General features: G+C 50.1%; 1 protein-coding gene across 1 annotated transcript in view; it reads left to right on the top strand.

Moving 5' to 3' along the window:
* The first annotated feature begins 1,633 nt into the window (after positions 1–1,633).
* LOC137344348 (uncharacterized) overlaps positions 1,634–11,308 on the top strand; it is a 187,140-nt gene continuing 177,465 nt past the window's right edge. The window contains exon 1 of the mRNA XM_068007225.1: positions 1,634–1,759. The gene's annotated coding sequence lies outside the window, so the exon portion shown is untranslated. The remainder of the gene's footprint in view (positions 1,760–11,308) is intronic.

Below are 11,308 nucleotides of genomic sequence, written 5' to 3'. Positions count from 1 at the left end.
CATCCAAACCAGACCAGACCAGGCCAGATCAGACCACACCAGGCCAGGCCAGACCAGGCCAGATCAGACCAGACCAGGCCAGGCCAGATCAGACCAGGCCAGGCCAGATCAGACCAGGCCAGGCCAGACCAGGCCAGGTCAGACCAGACCAGACCAGGCCAGGCCAGGCCAGGCCAGACCAGACCAGGCCAGGCCAGACCAGACCAGGCCAGGCCAGGCCAGGTCAGACCAGGCCAGGCCAGACCAGACCAGGCCAGGCCAGACTAGGCCAGACCAGGCCAGGCCAGGCTAGACCAGGCCAGACCAGGCCAGGCCAGGTCAGACCAGACCAGACCAGGCCAGGCCAGGCCAGACCAGGCCAGACCAGACCAGACCAGGCCAGGTCAGACCAGACCAGACCAGACCAGGCCAGGCCAGAAATTTGAAGTAGACATTCGTCGAGCACTGGGATAATGAAACAATGACATTTGTACTTAAAATAAAACACTAGAAAATGACCACAAAACAGCACAGGAAATGTTTACAGTCATGTGGAGCCAAGATTAAACTTTCAACGTTGTGTTGCTGCAAGTCTTAATCATGACACAATTCTACATTGTCAGCTGTGGCTCAGTGGGTTGTGCATTCAGCCCCACTCCGGAGACTTGAGCCCATATTCCAGGCTGACATTCCCCGTGTAGTACCGAGGGGCACTGCTACTGTGGTCAGTGTGTGTTTGTATGTGTGTCTTAGTTGTGTGTGTATCTTTGCGTGCATGTTAGTTGTGTGTCTGTGCGTGTTAGTTTTTGGTGTGCGAGTGTGTTAGTGTACGTTAGGTGTGTGCATGTCGTTTTTTGGATGAGACGTTAAACCGAGGCCCCATCTGCCCTCTCAGGCGGATGTAAAAGATCCCATGGCACTATTCGAAGATGAGCAGGGGAGTTCTCCCCAGTGTCCTGGCCAATATTTATCCCTTAACCAACATCACTAAAACAGATTATTTGGCAAATTGGCTGCCAAATTTCCTACATTATAAAAGTGACTACACTTCAAAGATACTTCATTGGCTGTAAAGCGCTTTGGAACATCCTGAGGATGTGAAAGGCACTATATGAATGCAAGTCTTTCTTTTAAGTCTTTTTAACTGAACTAAATGTGTCTTCCTGTCGGTTGAATCTTCAAGCAAGTCCCACGTTCAAGCCTGCAAATGGAGGCAAATTGCCACCAGCCAGGACCCAGTAACAATGCCAGTGGTTCTGCCAGGTACTATGGACACTGCTCACTGGTGTCTGTGCCACAGGCTGAGCCCTGGCATTGCCCGGTAACAGGGCAGGCAACGGAATAGGATTTACATTTCTGCGACCAAGCAGCAGCCACAGGGGCAATGACTCATTTCCAGGTGCCCTGCGGCCTACTCCTGTGGATGAGGCATTGCCTGAAGTGAGGCTGAGTGTGGAGGCCTGTGTACTCTCACTGAGAATACATCACCACGTTAATCTGAACACAATCAAAGGTCAGATTACAATGGGCTGAGGCTACAGCCCGCCCCTTCCCCTCCCCCTCATTCGCAGGAAGTGTCACAGGTTGCTGTGGTTATTGCTTCAGCTCAACTTGATATAATCAACGGAAAAACTGTTGAAGCAAGACATGACTCTGCCATTTCATCACAGGGTGCAGAGCACACAGAGCACAAACTGCAGGAACAACATCTTTAGATGGGAGGACCATCCAACGGCACATCGCTCAACACACAAACTCACTGAGGCAAGGAGCAGTCTCAGTAAGATACGGATTTCATTTCACCACTGACTGTGTATGTAACTGTGTGCATGGGGTGCATGTGTGTGTGCTAGTGAGTGAGTTAGTATGTGTGCTACTGTGCGAATCGGTGTGTGCATGTGGCCGTGTGCATGGGGTCCATGTGTGTGTGAGTGAGTCAGTATGTGTGCTAGTGTGTGCGCATCGGTGTGTGCATGTGGCTGTGTGCATGGGGTCCATGTGTGTGTGAGTTAGTTAGTATGTGTGCTAGTGTGTGCGCATCGGTGTGTGCATGTGGCTGTGTGCATGGGGTCCATGTGCGTGTGCTAGTGAGTGAGTTAGTATGTGTGCTAGTGTGTGCATGTGGCTGTGTGCATGTGGCTGTGTGCATGTGTGTGCTAGTGAGTTAGTATGAGAATTAGTGTGGTTAGTGTGTGTTTCTATGTGTGTATTAGTGTATGTGTATTAGTGTGTACGTGAGTGTGTTGATGTGTGAGTTAGCATGTGTGTGTTAGTTGTATGTGTATGTTTGCATGTGTTTGTGTGCATGTTGGTTGTGTCTCTGTGTGTTAGCTGCATGTGTTAGTCTTTGGTGTGTGAGTGTGTTAGTGTACGTTAGACGTGTGCATGTGTATCTGCGTGCATGCATATGTGAGTATATGTGTTGGCTGTGTATGTACATGTTAGTGTATATGTGTCAGTGTGTGGAAGCTGTTAAGTAGGGCTGTTGATGGGTCCTGTTAATGGGTCTTGTTGATGGGTCTTGTTGATGGGTCTTGTTGATGGGTCCTCTTGATGGGTCTTGTTGATGGGTCTTGTTGATGGGTCTTGTTGATGGGTCTTGTTGATGGGTCTTGTTGATGGGTCCTCTTGATGGGTCCTGTTGATGGGTCCTCTTGATGGGTCTTGTTGATGGGTCTTGTTGATGGGTCTTGTTGATGGGTCCTCTTGATGGGTCCTGTTGATGGGTCCTCTTGATGGGTCCTGTTGATGGGTCCTGTTGATGGGTCTTGTTGATGGGTCTTGTTGATGGGTCTTGTTGATGGGTCCTGTTAATGGGTCTTGTTGATGGGTCCTGTTGATGGGTCTTGTTGATGGGTCTTGTTGATGGGTCTTGTTGATGGGTCCTGTTAATAGGTCCTCTTGATGGGTCCTGTTGATGGGTCCTGTTGATGGGTCTTGTTGATGGGTCTTGTTGATGGGTCTTGTTGATGGGTCTTGTTGATGGGTCCTGTTAATGGGTCTTGTTGATGGGTCTTGTTGATGGGTCCTCTTGATGGGTCTTGTTGATGGGTCCTGTTGATGGGTCTTGTTGATGGGTCTTGTTGATGGGTCTTGTTGATGGGTCTTGTTGATGGGTCTTGTTGATGGGTCTTGTTGATGGGTCTTGTTGATGGGTCCTGTTAATGGGTCTTGTTGATGGGTCCTGTTGATGGGTCTTGTTGATGGGTCCTGTTGATGGGTCTTGTTGATGGGTCTTGTTGATGGGTCTTGTTGATGGGTCTTGTTGATGGGTCCTGTTAATGGGTCTTGTTGATGGGTCCTCTTGATGGGTCTTGTTGATGGGTCTTGTTGATGGGTCCTGTTAATGGGTCTTGTTGATGGGTCTTGTTGATGGGTCTTGTTGATGGGTCCTGTTAATGGGTCTTGTTGATGGGTCCTCTTGTTGGGTCTTGTTGATGGGTCTTGTTGATGGGTCCTCTTGATGGGTCCTGTTAATGGGTCTTGTTGATGGGTCTTGTTGATGGGTCTTGTTGATGGGTCTTGTTGATGGGTCCTGTTGATGGGTCTTGTTGATGGGTCCTCTTGATGGGTCTTGTTGATGGGTCTTGTTGATGGGTCTTGTTGATGGGTCTTGTTGATGGGTCCTGTTAATGGGTCTTGTTGATGGGTCTTGTTGATGGGTCTTGTTGATGGGTCTTGTTGATGGGTCCTGTTAATGGGTCTTGTTGATGGATCTTGTTGATGGGTCCTGTTAATGGGTCTTGTTGATGGGTCTTGTTGATGGGTCTTGTTGATGGGTCTTGTTGATGGGTCTTGTTGATGGGTCCTCTTGATGGGTCTTGTTAATGGGTCTTGTTGATGGGTCCTGTTAATGGGTCTTGTTGATGGATCTTGTTGATGGGTCTTGTTGATGGGTCTTGTTGATGGGTCTTGTTGATGGGTCTTGTTGATGGGTCTTGTTGATGGGTCTTGTTGATGGGTCTTGTTGATGGGTGCTGTTGATGGGTCTTGTTGATGGGTCTTGTTGATGGGTCTTGTTGATGGGTCCTGTTGCTAGATCAAGTTGATGGGTGCTGTTGATGGGTGCTGTTGATGGGTGCTGTTGATGGGTGCTGTACTCATCCAAAACTCTGCTGCCCGTATCCTAATTCGCACCAAGTCCCATTCACCCAACACCCCCTGTGTTTGCTGTCCTACTTTGGGTCCCAGTCCGGCAATGCCTCGATTTTAAAGTTCTCATCCTTGTTTTCAAATCCCTCCTTGGCCTCGCCCCTCCCTATCTCTGTAACCTCCTCCAGCCCTTCCAGATCTCTGCATTCCTCCAATTCAGGCCTCTTGCGCATCCCCGATTTTTATTGCTTCACCACTGGCGACCGTGCCTTCAGCTGCCTAGGCCCTAAGCTCTGGAATTCCTTCCCTAAACCTCTCTACCTCTTTCTCCTCCTTTAAGATGCTCCTTAAAACCTATCTCTTTGACCAAGCTTTTGACGACATCAAATACTCCCAGGGCAGGTATAGCACGGGTTAGATACAGAGTAAAGCTCCCTCTACACTGTCCCATCAAACACTCCCAGGGCAGGTACAGCACAGGTTAGATACAGAGTAAAGCTCCCTCTACACTGTCCCATCAAACACTCCCAGGGCAGGTACAGCACGGGTTAGATACAGGGTAAGGCCCCCTCTACACTGTCCCATCAAACACTCCCAGTCAGGTACAGCACGGGTTAGATACAGGGTAAGGCCCCCTCTACACTGTCCCATCAAACACTCCCAGTCAGGTACAGCACGGGTTAGATACAGGGTAAGGCCCCCTCTACACTGTGTGAACAATGTCCTCAGGCCCAATCTCAGGTAGTGACCACTACTGCAGCAGGTTATTATTTTATATTTCCCACACTGGTCTTCCTATGAACTCTCTCAGTGAGGTTACGAGCGAACGCTGAACTGGGGGAGGTTTTGTGCTGTGGACCTTGGCTCACTCAGAGCTGAGCTGAGACTGGCCAAACTCATTTCATGTAAGACCCCCATAGCCAGCTGACAGATTGACTCTCATCCCACCAGCCTGGCCTGGATTTGAACCCAGTTTCTGAAATATTTTAAATTTCACATTCATTTCCTCTCCGTGCTGCCTGCCAGGATTACTGTATTGCTTAAACAAGTGTCTGAATTTCCTCTTTCTTTATTGAGAGTGCAGGCCACTCTCTCCCTTTGAACTATTTAGCTTGGGTAGTTTTTATACACAGAATCCAGTGTCTCAGTTAACAGAGAGTTAAATCTATCGGTTTCCTTGAGTTGAACCCAAATCTCTTAATTTGAGTTTGTGAGGTAAGGGGATTATGATTGGACAGTTTTAATTCCAAACTCCAAATTTTCTAGTTTCCGTTTTCTAATTTCATTTTTATGAGCAGAGTAAGGTCAGAGGATTGTCTCCTCTTCTGTTTTTGGTCATTGGCTACATCATGTTCTATCTGGTCGCCTACCCCATAATAATCTCCCACAGGATCCCTCAGAAAGAAGAGATCTACTTGCATTGAGTGTGATTGGCATGTTGGCTTCAAATTAAAAAGAAAGACTTGCATTTATATAGCACCTTTCATGACCTCAGGACTTCCCAAAGTGCTTTACAGCCAATGAAGTACTTTTTGAAGTGTAGTCACTGTTGTAATGTAGGAAACGTGGCAGCCAATTTGTGCACAGCAAGATCCCATAAACAGCAATGTGATAATGACCAGATAATCTGTTTTAGTGATGTTAGTTGAGGGATAAATATTTGCCAGGACACCGGGGAGAACTCCCTGCTCTTCATTGGAATAATGCCGTAGGATCTTTTACATCCACCTGAGAGGGCAGATAGGGGCTCGGTTTAACATCTCATCTGAAAGACAGTGCAGCACTCCCTCAGTACTGTACCGGGAGTGTCAGCCTGGATTATGTGCTTATGCCCCTGGAGTGGGACTTGAACCAACAACCTTCTGATTCAAGAGATGAGAGAGCAAGCCCTGAGCCACAGCTACAACTGAACCAGCCTCAGTCCCTCTCTGGTTGGTCTCAATGATGTGGGTGACTCTGGGAGCTCAGTGCCTGGGTCACACCCCTTAGATTAGGTAATAGTTTAGATTTGTTCAGTGGTCAGGGACAGGAGTGTGTGACTGTGAGTCAGGCAGGTCTGGGGACCCAGGATCTAGTGATGGAGGAGCCTCAGCCCTTGACCTTGTCCGACAGGTACGAGGTACTCGCTACCTGTATGGATGAGAGCAAAGACTGCAGGGAGGATGGGCAAACTGACTACAGCACCGTGGTACAGGAGGCCATTCAAGTGGGGGGAGTGAAAAGGAATGTGGTAGTGGTAGGGGATAGTATAGTCAGGGGGATAGATACTGTTCTCTGCAGCCCCTACCGAGAATCCCGAAGGCTGTGTTGCCTGCCTGGTGCCAGGGTTAAGGACATCTCCTCGTGGCTGGAGGATGAGGAGGAGGAGGACGATCCAGTTGCCGTGATCCACGTAGGACTAAGAATGAGGTAGAACTAAGAATGAGGTTCTGCTCAGACAGTTTGAGGAGTTCGGGTCCAAATTAATAAGCAGAACCTCAAAGGTAATAATCTCTGGATTACTACCTGAGACACGCACAAATTGGCATAGGGACAAACAGATCAGGGAGTTAAATGTGTGGCTGAAAGAGTGGTGTGGGAGGCAGGGGTTTCAATTCATGGGGCACTGGCACCAGTACTGGGGAAAGAGAGAGCTGTTCCGTTGGAACCGACTCCATTTAAACCGGGCTGGGCCCAGTGTCCTGGCGAATTGAATAACTAAGGCCATAGATAGGGCTTTAAACTAATAAGGGGGGTGGAATTTAGAAATCTAACGAGAAAAGTCAAGGCAACAGAGCAGTTTAGTGATTTGGGTAAAGATAAGCAGAGTGTGGCAGGAAGGGACAGAGAGTTTATAGTATATCAGCAAATAAGGTCAAAGCAGGAAAATATGGTAAAAAGTCAAAATGAAAGGCTCTTTATCTGAAAGCACGGAGAATTCGTTACGAGACAGATGAATTAGTTGGACAAATAGAGATAAATGGGTTTGATCTATTAGCCATTACAGAGACATGGGCTCAATTTTCAAATCGAAGTCCAGGTGTGTTGGCAGCGGGGGGAAAACGAAAATCGGGACAATCCGGAGTGGGTCAGGAAGCCGGCTCTAACCCGCCGACTTCCAGGTTTCACACAGATGCATCTGTGTATGCTTCGGGAATCTGGAAGTCCCGTCGGTAATTAAAGCCTGCGGGCTGATATTTAAAGCAGTCATTAAGATATTTAAACTTGTTAAAATATTTAATTTCATGCTGATTGAGGCAGGGGACCGATTTTCATTCAGCCTCAGTGTGTTTCCCGTGCTGTGGGAAACACTCCATGTTTTAGGAGACGGGTTTCAGCCAGTGGGACATTGAAATTCCTGTTTGACAGATGGGGATAAAAGGTGAGTTATTGTAGCAGGGCACTCTGGTCTTTCACACAAACTTTTGACTGGGAGATCTTTGTGTTTAGACTGAAAATTCTTGGTTTCCACTCAGAATTCTTCTGTTTACACATATTTACCAACTTTGCGGACCCCCTCAAACTGACACCATCAGGATGGGGGGCGATGGCTGCATTCACTACTACATCCGGGGACGAGGAACATCACCATCCTCACCAGGCACGGCATCCACCTCCGCCACGTGGAGCTCCACAACACAGTGCTACGCCACAGGCACCTGCACAAGAGCATGGAGGGCAACAACAGAGAGAGCAACGTCGCAGGAGGCACTACCCTCGCCACAGGATCTACAGACCGAGGCTCAGCTTCCTGGACCTCTCTGAGGAGCATATGAAGGGTCAGAGTCAGTCGCCAGGAAGTCGCAGACATCTGCAGCCTCCTTCATGCCGAGCTGCTCCCGGCTGGGCCGAGCGGCATCTCATTACCCGTCACTGTCAAAGTCACCACTGCCCTCAACTTCTTTACCTCCGGATCATTCCAAGATGCCACCGGGGACATCGCCCGGGGTCTCTCAGTCGCCTGCACACAAGTGCATAAGGCAGGTCACCGACGGCTTGTTTCGCAGGGCCTCGCACTACGTCAACTTTCCCCATGGACGACCTCAGCCAGACGGAGAGGGCAGTGGGATTCCACGCTGTGTCTGGCTTCCCACGGGTACAGGGTGTAATCTATTGCACCCATGTAGCAATACGAGCACCTCCACACGAGCCAGGACTGTTCATCAACAGGAAGGGCTATCACTCCATCAACACTCAGCTCGTTTGTGATCACCGCAAGAGATTCCTTCACCTGTGCGCCAGATTTCCTGGCAGCTCCTACGATTCCTTCATTCTGAGGGAATCCAACATCCCACCCCTCTTCCACGCATCGAACACCCTTAAGATCTGGCTCCTCAGGGACAAGGGACACCCCCTGCACACGTGACAACTCTGAGAAACCCCATCGCCGAGCAACAGCGTCAATATAACGACAGCCACATCGCTACCAGGTCTACAATTGAGCATGCTATAGGGCTGCTCAAGATGTGATTTAGGTGCCTTAATCGTTCTGGGGGAGCGCTTCAATACGCGCCAGACAGAGTGGGACGCATTATAGTCGTGTGTTGTGCCCTGCACAACAGAGAGGAGTACCGGTTGAGGAGACTCCATTCCCTCATCCACCATCCACATTGAGGAGGAGGAGGAGGAAGAGAAGGAGGAGGAGGAGGAGCAGGAGGAGGAGGATGAACCCATGGGCAGAGCAGCGGCTCACCTGGCTGCTCGTGAGGCCAGAGAGTCACTGATATGTGAACGGTTCTCGTAAGATCAGAAAGTGTGAAGAGTCCAGTCCTCAGTCTACCTGGAAAGAGCAGCACCCACACCAGGCCGCCCACCCCTCCCTGCATAAGACAGTCCTGCAACTATACATACACCCACTTAAAGTGACCCACTGGGTGGCATCAAGGGTCGCCGTCCATGGTGAAGCTCATGAAAGGGCCCTAGCACAAAAACCAGTCAAGAATGAGAAAGACGTGGCAGTAGTGGTGAGAATGATAAAATTTAATGTGACTTTAAAACCAAATATAATTGGAAAACATGACAGTCTGTCAGACACCCTTGTGCATCCCCTTCGTGATCACAAATCCTTCGCCTTTCTCTTCCTACCGCTTCTACGTGGTGCATCTCCTGTGGCTGCAGCAGAGGTAGTGGCAGGTCGCTCTTGTTCATGCCCGGACTGCTTAGATGCTTTCAGCCAATGCCCTCTGGGTTTTGGAGCCCATGAGGTCCCCGCCGTGAGGCACCTGTGCAGGGGCAGACTCGGCCACCTGGAGAGGAAGCACCATTGCGGGTACTGGTTGAGAGGGGGGCAACGGGTGAGATGTGGGAGTGCTTTGAGTGGTGTCCCCACTTCCGTGTCCCCTTTCGCCATCATCCGTCTCCTGGCCCAGGCTCACATCTCTCCTACCACCCTGCTGGATGGCAGTTTGGAGGACATGTATGATGCCTTGTAAGGCCAGCGCTATTGTATCTGTCTGCCTGTTTAAGGTGGCAGAATGTAGTTCACTCTGTGTCTGCATGTCCGTTATCAGGGCCTGAATGGACTCATTTGTGAGATGTGCTTGAAGCTCAATGGAGGCTGCCATTCTCTCCATTGCAGACATTCCTGCAGTTACGTGCGATACTATCTCAGACAGTTGCTCACGTCCCTGTGACACTATCTCAGAGATCCCTCCCGTACCTGTGCCACCATTCCACTCATGCAGGAGTTGGACTCCTCCGTCCTCTGTGCGATTGTGGAGAGTGCGCATGGCACCTGTTCCAGCACCTCGCAAATGTGCTGCTGTCCCTCGATCATTCTCCTTTTAAAGGATGGCCCCCAGGGTTCAGCATCTGTGTCCAGCTGAGCAGAGCCTGGAGAGGAGTGCTCCCACTGACACGGACTCTCCACAGCTGCCCCTGCCACCAGTGTCTGCTCGTGCTCACTTGTGTGTGGTGACTCATCATGTGTGACCCCAACTAACTGACTACTAGGACCCACTGAGGTGTGAGTATCTGCGCTGGTGGATGGCTCACTGAGATGTGACGGTGCACCCTCAGAGGTCTGGGGCTCCTCTGAGGAATCGCCCTCTGCCATCACTGCAGTCGCTGAAGGGAACAGAAGGCAATATTAAGCATCATCACAGATGTGTCGTGTTGCGATGAGCATACTGAGGTGTTCAACATGCCAAGCATTGTTAACATCAATTCATATTGTGTGTGATGAATGTTAAAGTTCTGTCAGCAGACCTTTGTCGGGTGCCAGTCTCGGTGTCCCCGACGGACAGGCACTCGAGGGTACGGCTCAGCTCCAGCGCCACCTGCTCCACGTCTGTGAGGACCACTATTTGCTGTGGCCCTCCCCCCCCCAGTCCTTGCCCTCTCCCTCTCTTCTCCGAGAAGGGGAGAAAGTACAGACTTGTGAGTGAGTGATGGTGAAGTGGTCAGCCGATGAATGCATTGGTTTGGGTGAGGCTGACCGTGAAAGAGATCAGAGGGTGAGTATGAGACAAAGCCATGACATTGGATGAGGATTGGGTTGAGTGGTAGTGGTGGGGTGAGTAATAGGGAGGTGAGGAAGTGCAGGTAAGTTGAGGATGAGTTTTCACTGGGTGTGAGGAGTGATGTGATAGAGTAGTGTGGGCAGTGCAGAATGAGTTGGGGGGTGGGGGCGGTGATGTGGAAGACGGAGTGTAGGAGAATGAGTAAGTGTACTCACTTTTGCTGACCTAGTTAGGTCATTGAAGCGCTTCCTGCACTGGATCCAGGTGCGGGAGATGTTGCTGCTGCTGGTGACCTCCTCAGTGATCTTGAGCCAGGCCTTCTTGGTGGCAGAGGCAGGCCACTTCCTCCCGTCCGCCGGGTAAAACATTGCCCTCTTCCTCCTCACCCCTGCCAGTAATACCTGGAGTGAGGCACTGTTAAATCTTGGAGCAGCCTTGCCCCTCTGCTGCTCTATATTGTGTATTCTTCGTTTTTGCTCCAGCAAAAGCCATTGGAGCAATGAATATAAATGTAGACGCTCCAGCTGACAGCCTGTGATGCGGGTGCGCAGTCCGCCCACTGCGCAGCCTTCAGACGACAAACCCAGAAGCACCTTATGGGCCACCAATTAACTCACGATCACATGGGGAAAGGTAAGTTTTTATTATCCGGGTTTGCCGTGCGCCCATTGACCTCCCCCCAAACTGCCATCCCACCGTCCTTTGAGAATTGAGCCCATGGTTGCAAAGTGACCAAAGTTTGGAACTAAATATTCCAGGGTACATGACGCTTAGAAAAGACAGGCAGAATGGAAAAG

This window comes from Heptranchias perlo, chromosome 27, assembly GCF_035084215.1.
Source record: "Heptranchias perlo isolate sHepPer1 chromosome 27, sHepPer1.hap1, whole genome shotgun sequence".
NCBI lineage: Eukaryota > Metazoa > Chordata > Chondrichthyes > Hexanchiformes > Hexanchidae > Heptranchias > Heptranchias perlo.
Note: the sequence above shows the minus strand (reverse complement) of the source record. Positions and strands in the feature narration are given on the sequence as shown.